The sequence below is a fragment of the Macrobrachium nipponense genome, chromosome 32, assembly GCF_015104395.2.
Source record: "Macrobrachium nipponense isolate FS-2020 chromosome 32, ASM1510439v2, whole genome shotgun sequence".
Lineage (NCBI taxonomy): Eukaryota > Metazoa > Arthropoda > Malacostraca > Decapoda > Palaemonidae > Macrobrachium > Macrobrachium nipponense.
The window spans coordinates 26,945,727-26,959,935 of record NC_061094.1 but is presented as its reverse complement, the minus strand read 5'-3'; positions in this window follow the sequence as shown (position 1 = coordinate 26,959,935).

The following is a 14,209-nucleotide window of genomic DNA, read 5'->3' as shown; positions in this document are numbered from 1 at the left end:
CTCCCTGTGAAATAAGAAGCCCTTCGGTTCTAGCCCTCCCTGTGGAGTAACTGGCCCTTTGGTTCTAGCCCTCCTTGAGTAGTAACCAGCCCTTCGATTCTAGCCCTTCCTTTGTAGTAACCAGCCCTCTGGTTCTGGCCCTGCCTGTGTAGTAACCAGCCCTTCAGTTCTAGCCCTCCCTGTGTAGTAACCAGCCCTTCGGTTCTAGCCCTTCCTTTGTAGTAACCAGCCCTCTGGTTCTGGCCCTGCCTGTGTAGTAACCAGCCCTCTGGTTCTGGCCCTGCCGGTGTAGTAACCAGCCCTCTGGTTCTGGCCCTGCCGGTGTAGTAACCAGCCCTCTGGTTCTGGCCCTGCCTGTGTAGTAACCAGCCCTTCGGTTCTAGCCCTCCCTGTGTAGTATCCAGCCCTTTGGTTCTAGCCCTCCTTGAGTAGTAACCAGCCCTTCAATTATAGCCCTCCCTGTGTAGTAACCAGCCCTTTGGTTCTAGCCCTCCATGTGTAGTAATCAGCCCTTTGGTTCCAGCCCTCCCTGTGTAGTAATTAGCCCTTCATTCCTAACCCTCCCTGTGTAGTAATCAGCCCTTTGGTTCCAGCCCTCCCTGTGTAGTAATTAGCCCTTCATTCCTAGCCCTCCCTGTGGAGTAACCAGCCCTTCTGTTCTAGCCCTCCCTGTGTAGTAACCAGCCCTCTGGTTCTAGCCCTCCCTGTGTAGTAACCAGCCCTTTGGTTCCAGCCCTCCCTGTGTAGTAATTAGCCCTTCGTTCCTAGCTCTCCCTGTGGAGTAACCAGCCCTTTGGTTCTAGCTCTCCCTGTGTAGTAACCAGCCCTCTGGTTCTAGCCCTCCCTGTGTAGTAATTAGCCCTTTGTTCCTAGCCCACCCTGTGGAGTAACCAGCCCTTTGGTTCTAGCTCTCCCTGTGTAGTAATTAGCCCTTCGTTCCTAGCCCTCCCTGTCGAGTAACCAGCCCTTTGGTTCTAGCTCTCCCTGTGTAGTAACCAGCCCTCCCTGTGTAGTAATTAGCCCTTTGTTCCTAGCCCTCCCTGTGGAGTAACCAGCCCTTTGGTTCTAGCCCTCCATGTGTAGTAATTAGCCCTTCGTTCCTAGCCCTCCCTGTGGAGTAACCAGCCCTTTGGTTCTAGCCCTCCCTGTGTAGTAACCAGCCCTTTGGTTCCAGCCCTCCCTGTGTAGTAATTAGCCCTTCGTTCCTAGCCCTCCCTGTGGAGTAACCAGCCCTTTGGTTCTAGCTCTCCCTGTGTAGTAACCAGCCCTCTGGTTCTAGCCCTCCCTGTGTAGTAATTAGCCCTTTGTTCCTAGCCCTCCCTGTGGAGTAACCAGCCCTTTGGTTCTAGCTCTCCCTGTGTAGTAACCAGCCCTCTGGTTCTAGCCCTCCCTGTGTAGTAATTAGCCCTTTGTTCCTAGCCCTCCCTGTGGAGTAACCAGCCCTTTGGTTCTAGCTCTCCCTGTATAGTAACCAGCCCTTTGGTTCTAGCCCTCCCTGTGTAGTAATTAGCCCTTCGTTCCTAGCCCTCCCTGTGGAGCAACCAGCCCTTCGGTTCTAGCCCTCCCTATGGAGTAACCAGCTCTTCAAATCCAGCCCTCCTTGTGTAGTAATTAGCCCTTCGTTCCTAACCTACCCTGTGGAGTAACCAGCTTTTCAGTTCCAGCCCCCTATGTGTAGTATCTAGCCCTCCGTTTCCAGCCCTCCCTGTGGAGTAACCAGCCCTTCAATTCTAGCTCTCCTTGTGTAGTAACCAGCCCTCTCAGTGTAGTAATTAGCCCTTTGTTCCTAGCCCTCCTTGTGGAGTAACCAGCCCTTCGGTTCTACCACTCCCTTTGTAGTAACCAGTCCTCTGGTTCTAGCCCTCCCTGTGTAGTAACCAGCCCTTCAGTTGTAGCCCTTCCTGTGTAATAATTAGCCCTTCATTCCTAGCCCTCCGTGTGGAGTAACCAGCCCTTCAGTTCCAGCCCTCTTGGTGTAGTACCCAGCCCTCTGGTTCCAGGCCTCCCTGTGTAATAACTAGCCCTTCATTCCTAGCCCTCCCTATGTAGTAACCAGCCCTTCAGTTCTAGCCCTCCCTGTGTAATAACTAGCCCTTTATTCCTAGCCCTCCATATGTAGTAACCAGCCCTTCAGTTCTAGCCCTCCCTGTGTAATAATTAGCCCTTTGTTCCTAGCCCTCCATGTGGAGTAACCAGCCCTTCGGTTCCAGCCCTGCCTGTGTAGTAACCAGCCCTCTGGTTCTAGCCCTCCCTGTTTAGTAACTAGCCCTTCGTTCCTAGCCCTCCCTGTGGAGTAACCAGCCCTTCATTTCCAGCCCATACCTGTGTAGTAATTAGCCCTCCCAGTGGAGTAACCAGCCCTTCGGTTTTAGCCCTCCCTTTGGAGTAAACAGCCCTTTGGTCCTAGCCCTCCCTGTGTAGTAATTAGCCCTCCCTGTGTAATAACCAGAACTCAGGTTCTAGCCATACCTGTGGTATAATCAGCCCTCTGGTTCTAGCCCTCCCTGTGTAGTACCAGCCCTTCGATTCCAACCCTCCCTGTGTAGTAATTAGCCCTGTTCCTAGCCCTCCCTGTGGAGTAACCAGCCCTTTGGTTCCAGCCCTCCGTGTAGTGATTAGCCCTTTGTTCCTTGCCCTCCCCGTGGAGTAACCAGCCCTTCGGTTTTAGCCCTCCCTTTGGAGTAAACAGCCCTTTGGTCCTAGCCCTCCCTGTGTAATAACCAGAACTCAGGTTCTAGCCCTACCTGTGGTATAATCAGCCCTCTGGTTCTAGCCCTCCCTGTGTAGTAACCAGCCCTTCGATTCCAACCCTCCCTGTGTAGTAATTAGCCCTGTTCCTAGCCCTCCCCGTGGAGTAACCAGCCCTTCGGTTCCAGCCCTCCCGGTGTCATAACTAGCCATTCGGTTCCAGCCCTCCGTGTAGTAACTATCCCTTCGTTCCTAGCCCTCCCCGTGGAGTAACCAGCTCTTCGGTTCTAGCCCTCCTTGTGGAGTAACCAGCCCTTCAGTTCTAGCCCTCCCTGTGTAGTACCTTACAGACCTTCAGTTCTAGTCTTTCCTGTGTAGTAATTAGCCCTTCCCATCCCCATGTAGTAACCAGACCTTTGGTTCTAGCTCTCCCTGTGTAGTAACCAACCCTTCGATTCCAGCCCTCCATGTGTAGTAATTAACCCTTCGTTCCTAGCCCTCGGTGTGGGGTAACCAGCCCTTCGGTTCTAGCCCTCCCAATGGAGTAACCAGCCCTTCGGTTCTAGCCCTCCCCGTATAGTAACCAGCCCTTTGGTTCTAGCCCTCTCTGTGAAGTAACAAGCTCTTCGGTTCTAGCCCTACCTGTGTAGTAATTAGCCCTTCCCCTCCCCGTGTAGTAACCACCCCTTCGGTTCTAGTCCTCCCTGTCTAGTAACCAGCCCTTTGGTTCCAGCCCTCCCTGTGTAGTAACCAGCCCTTCACTTCTAACCCTCCCTTACCTTATAGACCTTACACACCTTACATCTTGTTCGGGTTGCCCCAGGTCCCTCAGTGTGAGGCACCTCTAATGTATACCAGAGAGTTGCCAGCACATCTTCCGGTATGTTTTGCATCCTCCAATCTTAGATATTTGTCGAGCTTATTCTTAAACACATCTACGCTCACTCCTGATATATTCCTCAGATGAGCTGGCAACGCATTGAATAGACGCTGCATTATCGATGCTGGTGTGTAGTGGATCAATGTTCTGTGTTCTTTCCTTATATTTCCTGGTATAGTTTTGGGCACTATTAATCTACCTCTGCTTGCTCTTTCTGATATTTTTAGTTCCATGACGTTTTCTGCTATTCCTTCTATCTGTTTCCATGCCTGAATTATCATGTAGCGTTCTCTTCTCCTTTCTAGACTATAATTTTAAAAATTGTAGTTTTTCCAGTAGTCAAGGTCCTTAACTTCTTCTATTCTAGCTGTAAAGGACCTTTGTACACTCTATTTGTGCAATATTCTTTTGATAGTGTAGGTACCATATCATATTGCAATATTCAAGTGGACTACGAACATATGTTGTATAAAGCATAATCATGTGTTCAGCTTTTCTTATTTTGAAGTGCCGTAACAACATTCCCATTTTTGCTTTACATTTTGCCTATAGAATTGCTATTTGATCATTGCATAACATGTTCCTATTCATCATCACACCAAGGTCTTTAACTGCTTCCTTATTTGTGATTGTCTCATTATTAGGTCCCCTATATGTATATAGCTTTACTTCTGGGTCTCCATAATTTATTGATTCAAATTTATCAGAGTTAAATACCATCCTATTTACCTCTGCCCAATCAAACTTTGTTAAGGTCTCTTTGTAGCGCGTTCCTATCTTCATCACAAGTAATTTTTCTACTTATTCTCGTGTCATCGGCGAAACTACTCACTACCGAGTCCTTAACATTACTGTCTATGTCTGCACACCGGATATTACCTTAGGTTCACGAATCCGATTTCTCAGTTTGCAATAATTATCTGTTTTCTGTTGTGTAAAAATTCTTTTAACCATCTTCCTACTTTATCCACTATATTATGTTTTCTAATTTTCTTCGCTAATATATTATGTTCTCACGGTGGACTAACAGTTGGCTTTGTGCACTTTTTCCGGGTACAAAACCATGTTGTCCTATATTAAAACAAATTATTTTTTATTAAATGTTTCATAATATTTTTCTTCATTACCCTTTCATACACTTTCATAATATGTAATGTTAGACTCACAGGCGTATAATTACTTGCCTCTAGTCTTGATCCACTTTGATTGATTGATTGATTGTGTATTATATCTGGCGTCACAACATCTGGGTAATTGACACCGAAATAAATTAAATCGAAAAAATTAAATTTAATAAATTTCATATAAAAATATCAATAAATATATTATAAAAATTTTCTTCATATATATAAGTTCTTACAAAGACAGTCTATGTATAATTTAAATTTGGTTGAGGAGGCCCGCCTCCCTCATATAATAGATATATTTCTGGGCTCAGTTCGTGTCGCTGCGCGAAATATCCTTTAATCCATTATTTCTAAGGTAAATGACCACTGACTCGCCTCACCCTCCAAGAGGGTGTCGGTAGAACACTATGGGCGAGTGAGACCACTACCACGAACCACTTGCCAATAGAAATCTCCTACAACAAAACACAACAAGAGGGAGCCGACCCCACAGAGTGGGCAGCAACTACTACTACTCTATCCCATGCTGCCGACTGCTGCGCCTCTGGTGGCCATCCTTTTCAGTTAGCGCACCGCGTACACACGTGCCCTTTTTTGCTCTGTGTTTTTTGTGCCCCTACCTTGGATTTACTAATTATGGAGCATGCAGCCATCGCAGCAGCTAAGTTAAGTAATCAGTTATTATTGCTATTGGGTTTTTTCCGGCCTTGAGTCAGTATTTGCCGTTTTTTAGGTATAAATACTGGCTCTTGGTCGGAGCATGGCAGCATGGTTCTGCCTCGTGGCGGGTTCGTTCTGGGTCTTCCATACCTAGAACCTTCCCTTATTACCTTACGCTCTATTGTTAGTTTATCTATTTACGTTAGTGGTCCAGCCTACTGGGTTTAGTCATGCATGCATGCCTTCTTTACCTTGCGTAGGCATCCTCCATCCAGACCCTAGCCACGGCTCTTAGTATCGGCCCCGGCTAGCTTTGAGTGGTAGACTTTCTTTCGGGTTAGTCGTACACTCCTGGATTTTTTCTCCTACTGATTTATTTTCTTTCTTTACGTTACGTAAATTTTGATTATTTTATATTTTAGGTAGCTTATACGGCGTCTGGCATATTACGTAGCCTAGGTTCCGTATCTCATTGTCTCCACCATTTATTGCTTCCGCTCATCAGTTCGGTTGCTTCTGTATAGCATCTCACTGATTAGTTGGTTGCTTTAACCTAGGCTATGTTGTTTCATTGTATTCGCATGTTACCGCTCTGTGGTCACCATGTGATCACGGAGGCAGCCAGGCGCCTGTCCAGTCACCTTACCTCCTCCCGCGCTCTTCCATAGGGCCGGGGGGGGGGTATAGGTCTGTCCTCGCTCGCTCCACATACCCGTGCCTGCCCCCCTCTCTCCCTAGGCGGAGGGAGTAGGGGGGGCTGGACAAACCCAGGACTGGACGTGACCGTTCTCTTGCTTCACGGCGCGCTAGGATGACTAAGGGGGGGTGGACCTGGCCTTCCCCCCCCCCGTCGTTACTCCGTCGTCGCTCCGTTGTTAGCTCGAGCCTGTTTCGCCCTCTCGCTCTTTCCCGGCTTACTGGTCCTCTTTATTTTACCGGAGCTCCGGCATTCACGTGGAGAGTTGCTAGTTCACCCTTGCGGGCGGACTGCAGGCGTACAGTTGGTCTTTCCTAACCACCCCGTCTCGCTGATATCGCGACACGAACACCGCCGCGCACCGGATTTATTCCGGTACGTTCTAGGGCTTTAGGTTTAAGTGTTTAGTATTTAATTTAAACTATAGTAAGTTTAATTTAAGCTAGCTTAAGCCGAATCCCTCCGTTACCTACGTTATCACACCGGACCTCTCCGGGGTTCTAGCCTATTCAGGCGGTAAGGGAGGGGTTATGCCCAAAAAAATTTTCTTTTCGCGCTCTCGGCATGCAGCGGAGTTCTTTAGCCTACTAGCCTGTAAGTGATGTCTTTTACGATGCTCATGTATCTTTTCACTTACAGACCACCAACTGTGAGCATCCAGGATGCAATGCCATGCTCCAGGACCCCTGTGGGCATGAAGTCTGCAGATCCCATGCTCCATGCGCGACTCCGCACGGGAATCTACAAGTTTGGTTCCACGAAACTGCCCACCAATTGCTACGATCTGGTGAGCCAGCTCTTGGACGGGGTAAGTATTCCAACTCCGTTCGCTAATCCCCAACAAAGGTTGTAGTTCTTAAGTTTTAATTTTAATCTCTTATTTAAACTTAAGCTTGTTTTATATGGGATCTTGCATCCCCTATGTCTTTAGACTAAGCCTATTACTTAAGTTTTTAATCTTAAGTCTAAACTTAAAACTAACGAATGCCCTCTCTTCCAGGCTCCCGCCGTTAGAGATACCGCCCTGGCAACCCTGAGGGCTTGGGTCGGCGGTTTCGGCAAGAACGCCGCCAAGGGCCAAGGACAGCCCTACATTCTGGAGAAGAGGTTGGCTGTCCTAAGTCATAATCTTTCCCCGGCGGCAAGTCAACGGGTTACGTCGACCCGGCAGAGGCAGCCCCGACTATGGCGGCGATTCAGCAACAGCTCGCCGCTTCGTTGAACGAACCAGGCCAAGATATCTCGTCGGAAGTCGCGACACTTGATCTGAATATAGAGCCAATGGTAGGTGTTGACGACCTGTTGGTCGAGGTAGGTACGTTGGACGCCCAAGGGCTTCCCTTGGGCGCCACTGGGTCTTCTACTCCTGCTAACTCTCCAGCTTCCTTCCAAGGCTTTACAGGAGCTGAGCTCCTTTATACTTCTCCTGATGCTTCAGTACGACCTAAGGTCAAGGGACAGACGGTTGTAAAAACCCTGAGCAAGACGTCGTCGTCGTCCAAAAGGACTTCGTCGGCGTCAACATCTCGTAAGTCTCCGGCTACGAACCCCGGAGCAGAGAGGTCTAGAGCTTCTGGGTCCGGCTCCAAATCCTCAAGGAGCAGGTCTTCCAAGGAGAGACCACATACTCCGGCGGAGTCAGCCGTTTCTTCTCTCCCCTTGGTACCTGTTCAGAGTTACCCAACCACCTCCGCAGCAGCTCCGGCTTTGGATCCCAATGCTGGTCTGTTGCAGCACATGGGGGATTTGGTCGGCTCTCTTAAAAACAGTATGGAGCAGATGTTCTCCCGGTTGTCCGACAGGATCACCTCCCAGGATAACATCATCGCCGAACTTAGCCAGGCTCCTCTAGCTACTCCCCCACCCTTCGGCACAGGAATAGCTCAGCTTCCACCTCATGACTCTCTGCCTCCGTTCTCTATGAATAACCCCTGGAGGGTGGCGTCATACGCCCCCTTCCAGGACGGCCTTATTTCTATTCCGGAGTGTGGGACTCGAAGGATTGAGGACTTCGAGTTCTACCCGGAGGGTCTACAGCCACCGTTCATTGGCTACGCCAGACTCACTGACGCAGCCATGACTAGAGATGACAAGGTCCCTAAGGAGACAGTCCTCTACTCACGTGACCAGGCTCAAAGAGAATGGCTCAGGTGTTTAGAGGACATGGATTGTTCGAACACGAAAATTCAACCTTTTAAGAGTCCCTTCACCATTTTCACGATGGAAGAGGGAACTCCGCTTCCTTTCCTTACCAAGATAGCTACGGTTACTATCCCAGCGGCCCAGAAGGGGGAGTCGTTACCACAGCTAAGGGAAGCAGACCCCACATCTCCTTTGCTCCCCTCACTTGGAGAATTGTGGGAAGATCTACCCAACACCTTTTCGGCGGGGCAAACTCAAGCCCAGACGTGCTATGGATCAGTTGGTAGAAGCTGCCTAGACTTCCGGACAGCCTCATTCAGGCGGAGTTTGAGGCCAAGACTAGGCTAGCCAGGTCCATTAACACCATGGCCATGACGGAAGTGGCTACCATTTCTTACGGTTCTGAGCCACTCTTTAAGCTTCTCACCAAGTCTCTGACTCAAACGGTTCAGTCTGACATGTTTGAGTTCGCCACAGCCAGGACTAACTGTCGGAAGCATGTCCTCCAGGAAGCAACTATTCGTCATGAACCGAATAAGTTGCTTTCATCCAACATCTGGGGAGCAGACCTCTTCCCTGATGCAATGGTAAAGGAGGTCCAGGTGGAGCGACAAAGCTTAACCCAAAGCCTTAAGGATCGTTGGTCTCACTGCAAAGAGACGCCAAGACCAGGCAGCAAGGGGTAAGGCTCAGAGGAAACCCAGACGTTTCCAGCCTTATCAGAAGAAACAACAACGCTTCGCCCAGCCTGTTTCGACTGTTCCGTTGGTGCAGGCAGCCCAACCCTCTACCTCCAAAGGTCAATCACAGCCCATCTATGTGATTTCCCCCCAGCCTCAACCTTCCACCTCTTACGCTGTCTCCCCAGCCTTCAACCAAGTGTTCGAAGGCCAGGCCTTTCAGCAGTATGACCGCTCGGGTAGGGGAGGCAGAGGTAAGGGATCCTTTCGTCAGAAAGGATCAGGAAGTTCCCTTAATAGGGGAAAACACTTCCGGGGAGGCCGCGGAGGTTACCAGCAGCAATGAGAATTTGAAGGTAGGAGGGAGGCTGTTTCTCTTCCGGCAACCGGTGGGGATTCAGCAAATGGCACAAAGTATTGTGTCGAAAGGCCTGGGTTGGAGTTGGGTTGCGAATCCGCCCCCATCCAGACCTTTCCTTCAACTTCCATCAAAAGAATTGACGGAGTATGCGGAGGACCTCCTTCAGAAAGGAGCAGTAGCGAGAGTCAACAGATTAAAATTTCAAGGGCGCTTATTCAGCGTTCCAAAGAAAGGCTCACAAAAAAGAAGGGTAATCTTAGACTTATCCCGTTTAAACTTGCCCATTCGCTGCGACAAGTTCAAAATGCTCACCATCTCGCAGGTGCGGGACCTTACTTCCCCGTCCCCCCGTGGGGCCGTCACCACCTCTATCGATCTTACAGACGCATACTATCATATCCCTATTGCCAAGACACTTTCGCCCTTATCTGGGCTTCAAGATAGGAGATCAAGCGTTCTCCTTCAAGGTAGTTCCCTTCGGTCTAAACGTGGCACCCAGGGTGTTCACGAAGTTGGCAGAGGTAGTCGTCCAACAACTGAGGTCTCAGGGGATTATGGTAGTAGCGTATCTCGACGATTGGTTGATTTGGGCTCCAACAGTCGAGGAATGTTGCAAAGCCACATTGAAAGTAATCCAGTTCCTGGAGTATCTAGGCTTCAGATAAACAGGACAAAATCAAGACTCACTCCGGAGTCCAACTTTCAGTGGCTGGGCATTCAATGGAATCTTTCCTCCCAATACTCTGTCGATTCCATCAGCCAAGAGAAAAGAAATAGCGAAGTCAGTAAAGCAATTTCTAGGACACAAACATGCTTCAAGGAGAAGCCAGGAAAGAATCCTGGGTTCACTCCAATTTGCATCAGTGACAAACATCTTGATGAAAGCCAAACTGAAAGACCTAACCAGGATCTGGCGCTCACGAGCAAATGTCAGATCCAGGGACAAGTTATCATCAGTCCCACAGATTCTACGGAATCGTCTACGCCCTTGGGCAAAAGTCAAGAACCTATCAATATCGGTACCCCTTCAGTTTCCTCCTCCGGGGATTACCATCCACACGGACGCTTCATTAAGCGGCTGGGGAGGATATTCTCAGTTCAAGAAGGTTCAAGGAACCTGGTCACCCCAGTTCCGCCAGCTTCACATAAATGTACTAGAAGCAATGGCAGTGTTCTTGACTCTGAAAAGGTTACGTCCGCCAAAGAACTCCCACATAAAACTAGTTTTGGACAGCGCAGTGGTAGTCCATTGTGTAAACAGGGGAGGCTCCAAGTCACGACATCTGAATCATGTCATGGTAGCCATCTTCTCCCTGGCGGACAAGTTCAGTTGGCACCTCTCCTCCACCCATATAGCTGGAGTGAGAAACGTCATAGCAGATCTCTATCCCGATCAGTTCCTCTGGAGTCGGAATGGTCACTGGACAACAGTTCGTTCCAATGGATTCTCCGGAGGGTTTCCAGGTCTACAAGTGGATCTATTCGCATCTCAAGCGAACCACAAACTCCCATGTTTATGTGGCCCCCAACCTGGACCCTCTGGCCTATGCCACGGACGCCCTGTCCATAGATTGGAACAAACTGGGAGAAGATTTATGTCTTTTCCTCCAGTGAACTTCTCTCGAAGTACTGACAAACTCAGGACGTTCAAGGGTCAAGTAGCTCTAGTAGCCCCAGACTGGCCGAAGAGCAATTGGTACCCTCTGATTCTGGAACTGGGTCTTCGTCCTCTTCGAATTCCCAATCCCAGGCTCTCCCAGTCAGTACAAACGAAGACGGTGTTCGCTTCCTCAGGAATTCTCAAAACCCTAACTTTATGGACTTCATGAAGTTTGCGTCTAAAAGAGATGCGAATATTGATCCTCGAAATATTCTTTTCTTGGAATCTGATAAAGAGATTCAACTTTGAGACAGTATGATGCTGCAGTCAAAAAGTTAGCAACCTTCCTGAGAGAATCAGATATTAGAATCATGACAATCAATTCAGCTATATCCTTTTTTCAGATCTTATTTGAAAAAGGCTTAGCAGCTAGCACTATTACGACAAACAAGTCAGCCTTGAAAAAGATTTTTCAACTCGGGTTCAACATAGACTTGACAGACTCTTACTTCTCGTCTATTCCCAAGGCTTGTGCTAGACTTAGACCTTCAGTGAGGCCTACGTCAGTATCGTGGTTCTTAAATGATGTTCTAAAGCTGGCTTCAGAAACAGATAATACGACATGTTCATTTATAATGCTCTTAAGAAAAACTCTATTTTTATTAAGCTTGGCTTCAGGAGCTAGAATTTCAGAACTGTCGGCGTTATCCAGAGATCCGAATCATATTGAATTTCTTCCCACAGGGGAAGTTCTACTTTCTCCGGAACGTAGTTTTATAGCAAAGAATGAGGATCCTTTGATGAGGTGGGAACCGTGGAAGGTTGTACCCCTTCCACAAGATGTTTCTCTTTGTCCAGTATCGACCTTACGAGCCTTTCTGTCCAGGACATCCTCATCCTCGTCGGGTCCTCTCTTTAAGAGAGAAAAAGGTGGTACTTTATCTATTAAAGGTATCAGGCACAGATCCTGTACTTTATTAAGCAAGCCAACCCTGATTCCTTCCCTAAAGCTCATGATGTCAGGGCAGTTGCCACCTCAATCAACTATTTCCAACACATGAATTTTGATGATTTAAAGACGTATACTGGATGGAAATCGCCGACAGTATTTAAGCGTCATTACTTAAAGTCCTTGGAAGCTCTGAAATTTTCAGCAGTTGCGGCGGGTAACATAGTTTCCCCGACTCTGCTAATCTTAAGTAGAAGATCCAGTTCTCCTTTCTACCTATCTCACTCAACAGTTTTGTCTATACCTACCATGTTCATCTACGTTTACCTCGAGTCTTAGCTGCTCTTATGATGGTACAGTGAGTGCCCCTTATTTTTTTGCTAGGGTCACTCAATTGATTGATATAATGATCTCTATGATGTGGTCCCCTTATTTTTATGCTAGGGTGACACATCTACATTTACAATGGTTACGGGTTTTGTATACTAAGTCATATACATTTGTTTATTATATTATTGTCAAAGTTTGTTCTAATTCAGTTTGTTATTATAATTGCTTTATTTACTTTGTACATATTAACTATACACAGATGTTAAGTTCAACATATATTCCATGTAAGCCCTGTACATATATGTTAACTTTAAGTTAATTTTAAGGAATAATTTCTATTCTGTATCATTGTGTATATGTATGTTTCTTAGCAATTATATTTCTTTATTTTATTTTATGTTTTATTGAGACCTTATTTATTTTTTATTTAATTATTTTCTTTACAATCTTTGTGCTATTTCTCTGGTACGATTTCGCGCAGCGACACGAACTGAGCCCAGAAAAGGGATTTTGACGTAAGGAAAAATCTATTTTTCTGGGCGATTGGTTCGTGTCGCCAGCGAAATCCCACCCTACCCATCCCTGTGCTCAAGATTGTCTGCTAACTTCAGGATGGCCACCAGAGGCGCAGCAGTCGGCAGCATGGATAGAGTAGTAGTAGTTGCTGCCCACTCTGTGGTCGGCTCCCCTCTTGTGGGGGTTTTGTTGTAGGTAGATTTCTCATTGGCAAGTGGTTCGTGGTAGTGGTCTCACTCGCCATAGTGTTCATACCGACACCCTCTTGGAGGGTGAGCGAGTCAGTGGTACTGACCTTTTCTTTATTTTATTTATTCTCTGGTATGTGTTAGTACATTTACCTTAGAAATAATGGATTAAAGGATATTTCGCTGGCGACACGAACCAATCGCCCAGAAATAGATTTTTCCTTACGTCAAAATCCCTTAACTGTTCTATATTACAATCCTTTCCAAGAATTGTAGCTAGGATAAAATTGCCTACTCTGTCACGACCCCAAGACAGGAACCTATGTCTCAAATTCAAGAATGTGGGACATTCAATCAACAAATGTTTCACAGTCAAGGGCACAGTACAGTTCTCGCAAAAAGGAGGATTTTCACGAGACATCAAGAACCCATGTGTGAGTCTTGTATGTCCAATCCTCAATCTGCAAAACATCGTTTCTTGTCTTCTTGGCATATTCGGATATGACCAAGGAGACACTGATGACGTGATACTACGCATTTTTTGATTAGTTAAAAATATCCTCCCCCACTGGGACTGCCAACATTTTTTTAACTCTCTGACCTACTAGAGGATACAAATCCCGATATGGTAGTAGGCATCTTGTGTGTTCTGAGGAGCTGACACAGACGTTTGCAAGTTGGTCAGCTTTCTCATTCCCAGCCACCCAAACATGGGAAGGCACCCACAGAACTTTATTTCTTTGCCCTCTTCTTTTTAGTAAAAGCAGCCATTCCAATATATCTAAAATCAGAGGGTTTAAAGGGTTTAAAGATTCCAGTGACTGAAGAACACTTCTTGAGTCACAATATATAATAAAATTATTTTCATTCCGAATTAAAACTTCTTTAAAGCCTTAAAAATTCCATATAATTCTGCTGTAAAAAATCGATGCAACAGATGATAACCTGCCACTTCTCTCTACATCAGGGAAGGCTACACCAAAGCCGGCGCCAGCATCTGACTTTGAGCCATCCGTAAAAACTGCAATGGAGTCATCATGTTGCACGGAATGTTCTAAAAATATTGACCGCATGGCCTCACTGGACAATTCTGTCTTGGTAAAATTAAAATATCTACAAAAATTTTACCACTGGAAAATTCCGGGGGGGACTAACTGAAAATTTTGCTGGTAAAATCTCGATTCTTGGCATATTTAATTCACGGATTGTTACGACCTTATTTAAGGCCGTAATTTCAAGGGTTCATGTCTTTACTCAGAATTTGCGGTCAGTAAAAATGCAACACAGCAATTTAGGAACAAAAGAACAAACACTCAACAAAAGTTACAATATTTATTTCCACAAAAAAAAAAGGTAATGGTTGGCAAAAATAATAATCAAAATGAATATAT